The following is a 10,724-nucleotide window of genomic DNA, read 5'->3' on the forward strand; positions in this document are numbered from 1 at the left end:
CGTGTTTGTGTGTATATGTGTGTGTGTGTGTGTGTGTGTGTGTGTGTGTGTGTATGTGAGTGTGTGTGTGTGTGTGCCTGTTACTATGAATCCCTGGGTTAAGTCCTCTACCATGAAAAGATTGGGAAAAAGCTAAAATTTCTTAGGTTAAGTGTTCCAAAGATTGTCCTTCTCACCCTCAAATTCTGGTACTGGGATTGCCTGACAACACTATAATGTATTTTTCAATGAGGTGTCTTTCATACCTGACCAAATGCTGGTATGTTTGACCCCTGAGTCAATAAAATATGTTGAAAATTTGAAAAATAGAATATAGAATTTCACAACTATACAAAATATAAGGATATAATATGCATTATAGGAGAGGCTTCACAGACCTGAAAGAACAAAGGCAGCTGCAATATGAGTCAGCTTACCAGAAAGCTACTTTTATTTATTTACTACTTTATTGTTTATTTTTTATTATATATTTTATTTTTTATTATTTTTTTATTTTCTATATTCTTTGTTTACATTCCAAATGATTTCCCCTTTCCCAGTTCCCCCCTCCCAATATGTCCCATAAAACTTCTCTCCATCCATGCTCCAATCACATCTCTCCTTTTTCTCTGCCCTGGTACTCCCCTGCAATGCTAGATCAAGCCTTTCTAGGAACAGGATCCTCTTCTTATTTCTTCATAGAAGTCATTTGTTATGCTAATTGTGCCTTGGGTATTCAGAGCTTCTGGGCTAATTAATATCTACTTATCAGAAATTGCATTCCATGTGTATTCTTTTGTGATTGGGTTACCTCACTTAGTATGATATTTTCCAGATCCAACCATTTGCCTACAAATTTCATGAATTCATTGTTTTTAATTGCTGAGTAGTATTCCAGTGTGTAAATATACCACAATTTCTGTGTCCATTCCTCCATTGAGGGACATCAAGGTTCTTTTCAGCTTCTGGATATTATAAATAAGGGTGCTATGAACATAATGGAGCATGTGTCTTTATTACATGCTGGAGAATCCTCTGGATATATGCCCAGGAGAGGTATAGCAGGGTCCTCAGGAAGTGTCATGTCCAGTTTTCTGAGGAACCACCAGAGTGATTTCCAAAGGGGTTGTACCATCTTACAACCCCACCAGCAGTGGAGGAATGTTCGTCTTTCTCCACATCCTCACCAATACCTGCTGTCTCCTGAGTTTTTAACCTTAGCCATTCTGACTGGTTTGAGGTGATATCTCAGGGTTGTTTTGATTTGCATTTCCCTAATGACTAATGATGTTGAGCATTTCTTAAGGTGCTTCTCGGCCATCCAAAGTTCTTCAGGTGAAAATTCTTTGTTGAGATCTGTACCCCATTTTTTAATAGGGTTATTTGATTCCCTGGGTCTAACTTATTGAGTTCTGTGGATATATTATTCCTGCCAATCCATAAACATAGAAGATTTTTCCATTTTCTGAGGTCTTCTTCGATTTCCTTCTTCAGAGCCCTGAAGTTCTTGTCATATATATCTTTCATTTGTTTGGTTAGAGTCACACCAAGATACCTTATATTTTTTGTGGCTATTGTGAAGGGTGTCATTTCCCTAACTTCTTTCTCAGCCCACTTATCCTTTGAGTATCGGAAGGCAACTGATTTGCTTGAGTTGATTTTATAACCAGCCAATTTGCTGAAGTTGTTTATCAGCTGTAGGAGTTCTCTGGTGGAGGTTTTTGGGTCACTTAAGTAGACTATCATGTCATCTGCAAATAGTGATAATTTGAATTCTTCCTTTCCAATTTGTATCCCCTTGACCTCCTTATGTTGTCTAATTGCTCTAGCTAGAACTTCAAGTACTATATTGAAAAGATATGGAGAGGGAGGACAGCCTTGTCTAGTCCCTGATTTTAGTGAGATTGGTTCAATTTCTCTCCATTTAGTTGATGTTGGCTACCAGTTTGCTATATATTGCTTTAACTATGTTTAGGTATGGGCCCTGAATTTCTGTTCTTTCCAAGACTTTTAGCATGAAAGGATGCTGAATTTTGTCAAATGCTTTTTCAGCATCTAATGAAATGATCATATGTTTTTTTTCTTCTTTGAGTTTGTTTATGTAGTGGATAGCATTGTTGGATTTCCGTATATTGAACCATCCCTGCATCCCTGGGATGAAGCCTACTTGATCAGGGTGGATGATTGTTTTGGTGTGTTCTTGGATTCTGTTGGCAAGAATTTTACTAAGTATTTTTGCATCAATATTCATAAGGGAAATTGGCCTGAAGTTCTCTTTCTTTGTTGGATCTTTGAGTGGTTTTGGTATCAGCGTAATTGTGGCTTCATAGTACGATTTGGGTAGAGTTCCTTCTGTTTCTATTTTGTGGAATAGTTTGAAGAGTATTGGTGTTAGGTCTTCTATGATAGTCTGATAGAATTCTGCACCGAAACCATCTGGTCCCGTGCTTTTTTTGTTTGGGAGACTTTCTATTACCCCTTTTATTTCTTTAGAGGTTATGGGACTGTTTGGATGATCTATTTGATCCTGATTTAATTTTGGTGTTTTATATCTGTCTAGGAAACTGTCCATTTCCTCCAGGTTCTCAGGTTGTGTTGAGTATAGGCTTTTATAGTAGGATCCAATGATTTTTTTGAAAATCCTCCATTTCTGTTGCTATATCTCCCTTTTCCTTTCTAATTTTGTTAATTTGGATACTGTCTCTGTGCTCTTTGGTTAGTCTGGCTAAGGGTTTTACTGTTTATTTTTTACGTATTCACTTTATATCCTGCTCATTGCCTCCCTCACAGTCACCTTCTCCTGCAAGTCTTTCCCCATGCTCCTTCCCCTTCTCCTCTGTACAGTTGAACTGCCCACCCCTGTATCCTCCCACCCTCTATACAGTTTTTATGAGGCTAGGTACTTTGTCTCACACTGAGACCAGTTAAGGCAGCCCATCTGGAAGAACGTATACCACAGAAAGGTCACACATTTGAGATAGCTCCCCCCACATACATACCAGTTGTTCTAGAAACAAATGATGACCAAGCAGCACTTCTGCTGTATATGTGCAGGGAGGGCTAGGTCCAGCCTGTGTAGATTCTTTGGCAAGTGGCTCAGTCTCTGAGAGCCCCAATTATCCAGGTAAGTTAACACTTTTTTTTTGTGGAGTTCCTTTTCCCTTAGATGCTATAATCCTTCCTGCTCTTCAGTCTGAAGCTCCATCTCCTGGGTGTCTGCATCTGTCTGAATTAGCTGCTACATGTAACCTCTCAGAGCACAGCCATGCTCAACCCATATCTGCAAGCATAACAGAGAATCATTGATGGTGACAGGTATTAGTGATTGCCCATGGGATGGATCTCACATTAGGCCAATTATTGGTTGTACATTTTCTCAGGTTCTACTCCATCCTCCATCCCTGCATTTATTGTAGAAAGGAAAAATTTTGGGTCAAGCATTTTGTAAATGGGTGGGTGTCTCTATTTCTCCACCAGTGTTCCACCCTGACTGCAGGAAGTAGACTCTTCAGGTTCCATACTCTTAGTGTTGTGGGTCACATCTAAGGATACTGTCATTGATTCATGGTTACCTCCCTTATTCCATGTCTATCCCTCATTCTGGAGAGGTCTGCTACCTTCTTATACCTGTCAGTTGCAGGTTTTCATTCATTCTCATGGCCATCTTGCCAAACCTGCTCTTTCCCCTCATACTTTATCTTTAGCAAACCAAATTCCCCTCCCCATATTCTCTTCTACCCACTTCCCTCCTTCCATCTGCCTCTTATGATTATTTTATATCTTCTCTTAAGTTGTAGTCAAGCATTATTGCTTGTGCTTTCTATCTGTCTGTCTGTTAAACTTCTTTCAGTTAATTGATTGTAGCATTTATATCCTGTATTTTATGGCTAATATCCATTTATAAGTGAGTACATACCATGTAGGGCCTTTTGAGATTGGGTTAATTCAATAAGAATGATATTCTCCAGATTCTCTATTTACTTGCAAAATTCATGAAGTCATTATCATTGTTTTTAGTAGCTGTATAGTATTCTATTGTATAGATATAACACATTTTCTTTATTCCTTCTTCAGTTCAGGGACATATAGATTGTTTCCAGCTTCTGGTTATTATGAATAAAGTGTCTTTGTGGGATGATTCAATATCTTTCGGCTATATCCTCAGTAGTGGCATAGCTTGGTCTTGAGACAGAAACATTCCAAGTTTTCTGAGATATCACAAAATTGATTATCAAAGTGATAGTACAAGTTTACAACCACACCAGCAATGGTGGAGTGCTACACTTGCTCCACATCCTCACTGCATACTCTAGGTCTTGAGTTTTTGATCTTAGCTATTTTGATGGGTGTAAGATGGAACCTCAGATTTGTTTTGATTTGTATTTCACTGGTGACAAAGGACTTTGAAGATTTTTTAAGTGCTTCTTATTCATTCAAGATTTATCTGTTGAGAATTATTTTTATTTAATTATGTACCAAATTTTTACTGGTTATTATATTTGTTTACATTTCAAATCTTATCCCCCTTCCTGGTTACCCCTAAGCAATACCCCTATCCCATGTCTGCTCTCCCCTGCTTCTATGAGGGAGCTCCCCCACCAATCTACCCACTTCTGCCTCACACTCTAACATTCCCCTAAGCTGGGCTGTTGAGCCTCCACAAGACCAAGGGCCTCTCCTCCCATTGATGCCTGATAAGCCCATCCTCTGCTACATAAGCAGCTGAAGCCATGGCACTCTCAATGTGCACTCTTTGGTTGGTGGTTTAGTTCCTGGGAGCAATGGTGTGTAGAGATGTTTGATAATGCTGTTCTTTCTATGGAGTTGTGAAACCCTTCTACTTCTTTCATCCTTCCCATAACTCCTCCATTGTGGTCTCCAAGATCAGTCCAATTATTGGCTGTGATTATCCACATATTTAATTCATCAAACACTGGAAGAGCCTCTCAGGGGACAGCTACACCAGGCTCCTGCCAGCAAGCACTTCTTGGCATCAACAATAATGTCTGGGTTTGGTGGTTGCATATGGGGTGGGTAGGTGGGTCCATCCCTTAACAGGGGACCATACCTAACCTCTGGATATGGTCTGTACAAGTTCTCTCCCCTTTATTGGGTATTTCAGCTAATGCTATCCCTGTTGGGTCCTGGGAGCCTCTTGCTTTCCTGACATCTGGGGTTTTCTACTGACTACCTCCAGTTCTCTATCTCCCACAGCTACACACCTCCTGACCCTCTGTACTTCTACCCTATCTCTTTTCACAACTGATCCTGTCCCCCTTTAACCCTGCTCCTCCCTTTTCCTTCTAAGTCCCTCTCTTCCTCTACCTCCTGTGATTATTTTCTTCCCCCTTCTAAGTAGGACGGAAACATCCACACTTTGGCCTTTCTTCTTCAAGAGCTTCATATGTACTATGAGTTGCATCACGGGTATTCCGAGCTTTTTGCCTAATATCCACTAATCAGTGATCTGTACCCCATTTTAATGGGGTTATTTTGTTGATTTCTAACTTATTGAGTTCATTATACACATTAGATCTTAGCGCTCTGTCAGATATTTGGTTGGTAATGATCCTTCTCAATCTGTAGGCTGCTGTTTTGTCCTATAGACCATGCTCTTTGCCTTACAGAAAATTTATGAAAAGTTTCATGAGGTCCTACTTATTAATTATTTGTTTTAGAGCCTGAGCCTTTGGTATTCTGCTGAGGAAATTGGCTACTGTACTAATATCTTTAAAGGTCTTTCCCACTTTCTGTTACATGAGATGTGGTATATCTATTTTTATGTTTAGGTTCTTGATCCACTTGGATTTTGGATCTATTTGCATTCTTTGCCATGGAGACATCAAGTTAATTAAGCACCACTTGTTGAGGATGCTTTCATATTTCTATTATATTATTTTGGCTTCTTTATCAAAAATTAGTTGTCCATATTTGAGTTTAAATTCTGACTCTTTGATTTGATTCCATTGATCAACCTGTCTGTTTCTGTACCAGTTACAGGATGTTGTTTTCTCTATTGCTCTGTAGTGCAGTTTGAGTTCAGGGATAATGATCTTTTGAGGTCTATAAACATTGTGTTGTAATTTTGATGGAGATAGGATTGAGTCCATAAATGGTTTTTGGTCAGATGGCCATTTTTACTATTTAGGTACTACCTACCCATGTGCATGAGAGACCTTTTTTTGATATCATCTTCAAGTTCTCTCCTCAAGGACTCAAAGTTCTTGCCATACAGATCTTTCACTTGCTTGGATAGAGTTACACCAAGATATTTTATATCATTTGTGACTATTAGAAAGGGTGTTATTTCCATATTTTTTCTCAGTCCATTTAGCATTTTATAAACTAGGATTACTGATTACTTTGTGTTAATTTTGTATCTAGCTATTTTACTGAAGGTATTTAATGGCCATAGGAATTCTCTGGTAGAATTTTGGGGGTTATCTTATAAATCCTATACCAATCATATTGTCTGCAAATAGTGATACTTTGAATTCCTCTTTTCTGATTTTTATCTTCTTCTTCTCCTTTAATTTTCTTTTTGCTCTGGCTAGAACCTCAAGTACTATACTGACTAGACTGTGAGAAAGTAGGTAGCCTGTCTTTATTCTGATTTTGAAGAAATTGCTTTAAATTTCTTGTTAGGTTTCTAGCTTGATATTTGTGGCAGATTTTCTCTACAATGCTTTTATTATGTTCAGGTATATGATTTGTGTCTTAATTAGTGTTTTACTACTGTGAACAGACACCACGGTCATGCGAACTCTTATAAGGAAAATATTTAATCAGGGCTGGCATACATATACGAGTTTCAGTCCATTATCATCAAGGCAGGAGTATGGAAGTATTCAGGCAGACAAGGTGAAGGAGGAGCTCAGAATTCTACATCTTCATCTTAAGTCCTTTAGGAGAAGACTGGCTCTCATGTGTTTAGGAGAAGGGTCTCATTGCATACCACACTTCATTCAACATGGGAACACCTGCTCCAATAAGACCATTCCTCCTAATAGTGCCAATGCTTGAGCCAACCATTTTCAAATGGCCATGTCTTGTATCCTAAATCTTTCTGAGACTTTTAACATTACAGATATTTGGATTTTGTCAAAGGGTATTCTTCAGAATCTAATGAGATGATCTTGTGATTTTTTTTCTTTCAGTTTATTTTTTATGGTGTATAAGGTTGATGGATAATCATATATTAAACCAACTCTGTATCCCTAGGATGAAGCCTATTTGATAATGAGGGATGATGTTTTTGATGTGTTCCTGAATTCAGTTTACTAGCATTTTATTCAGTATTTTTGCATCAATGTTCATCGGGAAAATTGTTCTGAAGTTCTCTTTCTTTGTTGAGTCTTTGTGTAGTTTAGGTATCATGGTGACTGCAGCCTCAAAGAATGAGCTTGGTCATGTTCCCTCCCTTTCTATTTTGTGAAATAGTTTGAGAAGTATTAACTCTTCTTTGAAGTTCTTGTAGAATTGTCTCTTTAGGGTTGTTTTGATATGCATTTCCCTATGACTAATGATGCTGAACATTTCTTAAGGTGCTTCTCAGTCATCCAAAGTTCTTCAGGTAAAAATTCTTTCTATAGCTCTGTACCCCATTTTGTAATAGGGTTACTTGGCTCTCTAGAGTCTATCTTCTTGAGTTCTTTATATATATTGAATATTAGCCCTCTGTCAGATCTGGGGTTGGTGAAGATCTTTTCCAAATTTGTTGGTTGTCATTTTGTCCTTTTGACAGTGTCCTTTGCCTTACAGAAACTTTGTAATTTTATGAGGTCCCATTTGTCAATTCTTGATCTCAGAGCATAAGCTATAGGTTTTCTGTTCAGAAACTTTTCCCCTGTGCCCATGCACCTCACACCTGTCAGAATGGCTAAGATTAAAAACTCAGGAGACAGCAGGTTCTGGCAAGGATGTGGAGAAAGAGGAACACTCCTCTACTGCTGGTGGGAATGCAAGTTGGTACAACGACTCTGGAAATCAGTCTAGTGGTTCCTCAGAAAACTGGGCATGACACTTCCAGAGGACCCTGCTCTACCACTCCTGGGCATATACCCAGAAGATTCCCTGGCATACAATAAGGACACATGCTCCACTATGTTCATAGCAGACTTATTTATAGTAGCCAGAAGCTGAAAAGAACCCAGATGTCCCTCAATGGAGGAAAGGGTACAGAAAATGTGGTGGATTTACACAATAGAATACTTCTCAGCAATTAAAAACAATGAATTAATGAAATTTTTAGGCATGGTTGGAACTGGAAAATATCATCTTAAGTGAGGTAACCCAATCACAAAAGAACACACATGGAATGCAGTCACTGATAAGTGGATATTAGGCCAGAAGCTCTGAATACTCAAGACACAATTCACATATCAAATCATTCCCAAGAAGGAGGAGAGGGCCCTGGTCCTAGAAAGTCTTGATGCAGCATTGTAGGTGATTACCAGGACAGAGAAGTAGGAGGGGTTTGATTGGAGAACTGGGCAGAGGGAAGCGGACTTATGGGACTTATGTGGAGGGGGGAACCAGGAAAGGGAAAAATCATTTGAAATGTAAACAAAGACTATATAAAAAGAAAAAAAAATCTCTGTATAGAATGTCTGACCCTGTGCTTTTATTGGTCAGGAGAATTTTAGCTACTGTGTTATTTCCTTAGAAGTTATAGTGCTGTGAAAATAATTACCTGATCTTGATTTAATATTGGTAAATGAGATTTGTCTAGAAAATTATCCACTTAAGATTTTCTAGTTTTGGGGAATTTGGGCTTCTGAAGTAAGACCTAATGATTCATTGAATTTTGTCAGTATATGTTGTTATGTCTCCCTTTCAATTTCTGAATTTGTTAATTTAGTTATTGTCTTTCTGATTATTAGTATGGCTATGTGTTTGTCAATCTTGATTTTCTCAGAGGATCAGCTAATAGTTTTCTTTTGGTCTCTATTTGATAGTTTTCTGCCCTCATTTTCATAACTTCCTTCCCTCTACTCCTCTTCAGTGTTTTTCCTTTTTTATTTTTTCTAGAGTTTTCTGATGTACTTTCAAAATACTGATATATGAATTTTATAATTTCCTTGAGATATTTAGCTCAATGAACTTTCATTTCAGAAGTGTTTCAATTGCATGCCATAAATTTGAGTATATTGTACATTTACTGTTATTGGATTCTAGAAACTCTTTAATTTCTTTCCTTATTTCCTCCCTGACCTAGTGATCATTTAGTAGATAGGTCCTTAGTTACCATGAGTGTGCAGGCTTTCTTTTGTTTCTCTTGTGGAATTCCAGATTATTCCTCGGTGGTTTGAGATGATGGTACATGGCATTATTTGAATTTTCTTGTACCTGTTGATGTTTGCTTTGTGAATGACTATACGGTTAATATCAGAGAAAGATCCAGGAGTTTCTGTGACGGTATATTCTTTTATTTTGGCATGAAATAGTCTATAGATATCTAATATATCTATTTTATTCATAATGTCTGTTAGTTTCATTATTTCTGTTTAGATTTTTTTTCCCTATATGACCTGTCAATTAAGGAGAGTCGGATGTTGATTCTTCCACTATTAGTGTGTGGGGATTGATGTGTAATCTAAGCTTTAGCAATGTTTCCTTTACAAATATCAGTGCCTTTGTGTGGGGGGTGGGCATAGCTATTTAAAATTTGAATGTCTTCTTGGAAGATTTTTCTTTAGAGGCGTATAAAGTATCATTCGCTGTCTCTTTTGATTTATTTTGGTAGAAAGCATATCTTATTAAGCATCAGAATGGCTACCATAGCTTGCTTCTTGGATCTGTTTGCTTGGAAAACATTTATTCCAGCTCTGTACTCTGAGGTAATATATATATTTGTTGCTGAAGTATATTTTGTATATTGAGCAGATTTTTTTATTTCAATTTTTTTCTTATTTTCAATCTTATTCTGTTATCCTTTGCCTTTTTATTAGGAAAATTTGTCTAATGATATTGAGAGATATTAATGATCAGTGATTTTTTTCCTCTTATGTTGATGCTAGTAATGTTAATGTGTGTGTGTGTGTGTGTGTGTGTGTGTGTGTGTGTGTTTCCCTTGTTTTTTGTAGTATGTAAATTATTTCCTGTGTTTTCTTGGATGTAGTTCTTTTCCTTGGATTGGGCTTTTCCTTCATTTTCTTCATGGCTGTGTTTGAATTTATATTTGTCTTGAAATATTTTGTTGTTTCCATCTATGGTCATTGAAAATTTTGCTATGTATAGCCTAGGTTTGCATATGTGGTTTTTTAAGGGTTGCAAGATTCAAGTCATTGTAACTTTTAGAGTCTTTGTTGGAAACACTGGGTGTAATTCTGATAGGTTTGCCTTTGTATATTAGCTGACCATTTTTCTTTTCTACTTTTAATATTCTTTCTTTGTTTTGTAGATTTTGTGTTTTTATTATTATGTGGCAGGAGGATTTTCCTTTCTGGTCTAGTACAATTGGTGCTCTATAAACTTTTTATATGTTTATAAGTATCACTTTCTTTAGGTAAGGAATTTTTTCTATGATTTCATTGAAAATATTTTCTGGGACTTGGAGTTGGGACTCCTTATCTTCTATTTCTATTATTCTTTGGTTAGTTCTTTTCATGTTATCTCAAATTTCCTAAATGGTTAGTGTCTGTCAGAAACATTCTAGACTTAATATTTTTTGACTTATTTCTCAATTTCTTCCCTGGTATTTTGTATAATTGAGATTATCTCTTCCATCTACTGTATTCTGTTAG

The sequence above is a fragment of the Apodemus sylvaticus genome, chromosome X (genome assembly GCF_947179515.1).
Source record: "Apodemus sylvaticus chromosome X, mApoSyl1.1, whole genome shotgun sequence".
Taxonomy (NCBI): domain Eukaryota; kingdom Metazoa; phylum Chordata; class Mammalia; order Rodentia; family Muridae; genus Apodemus; species Apodemus sylvaticus.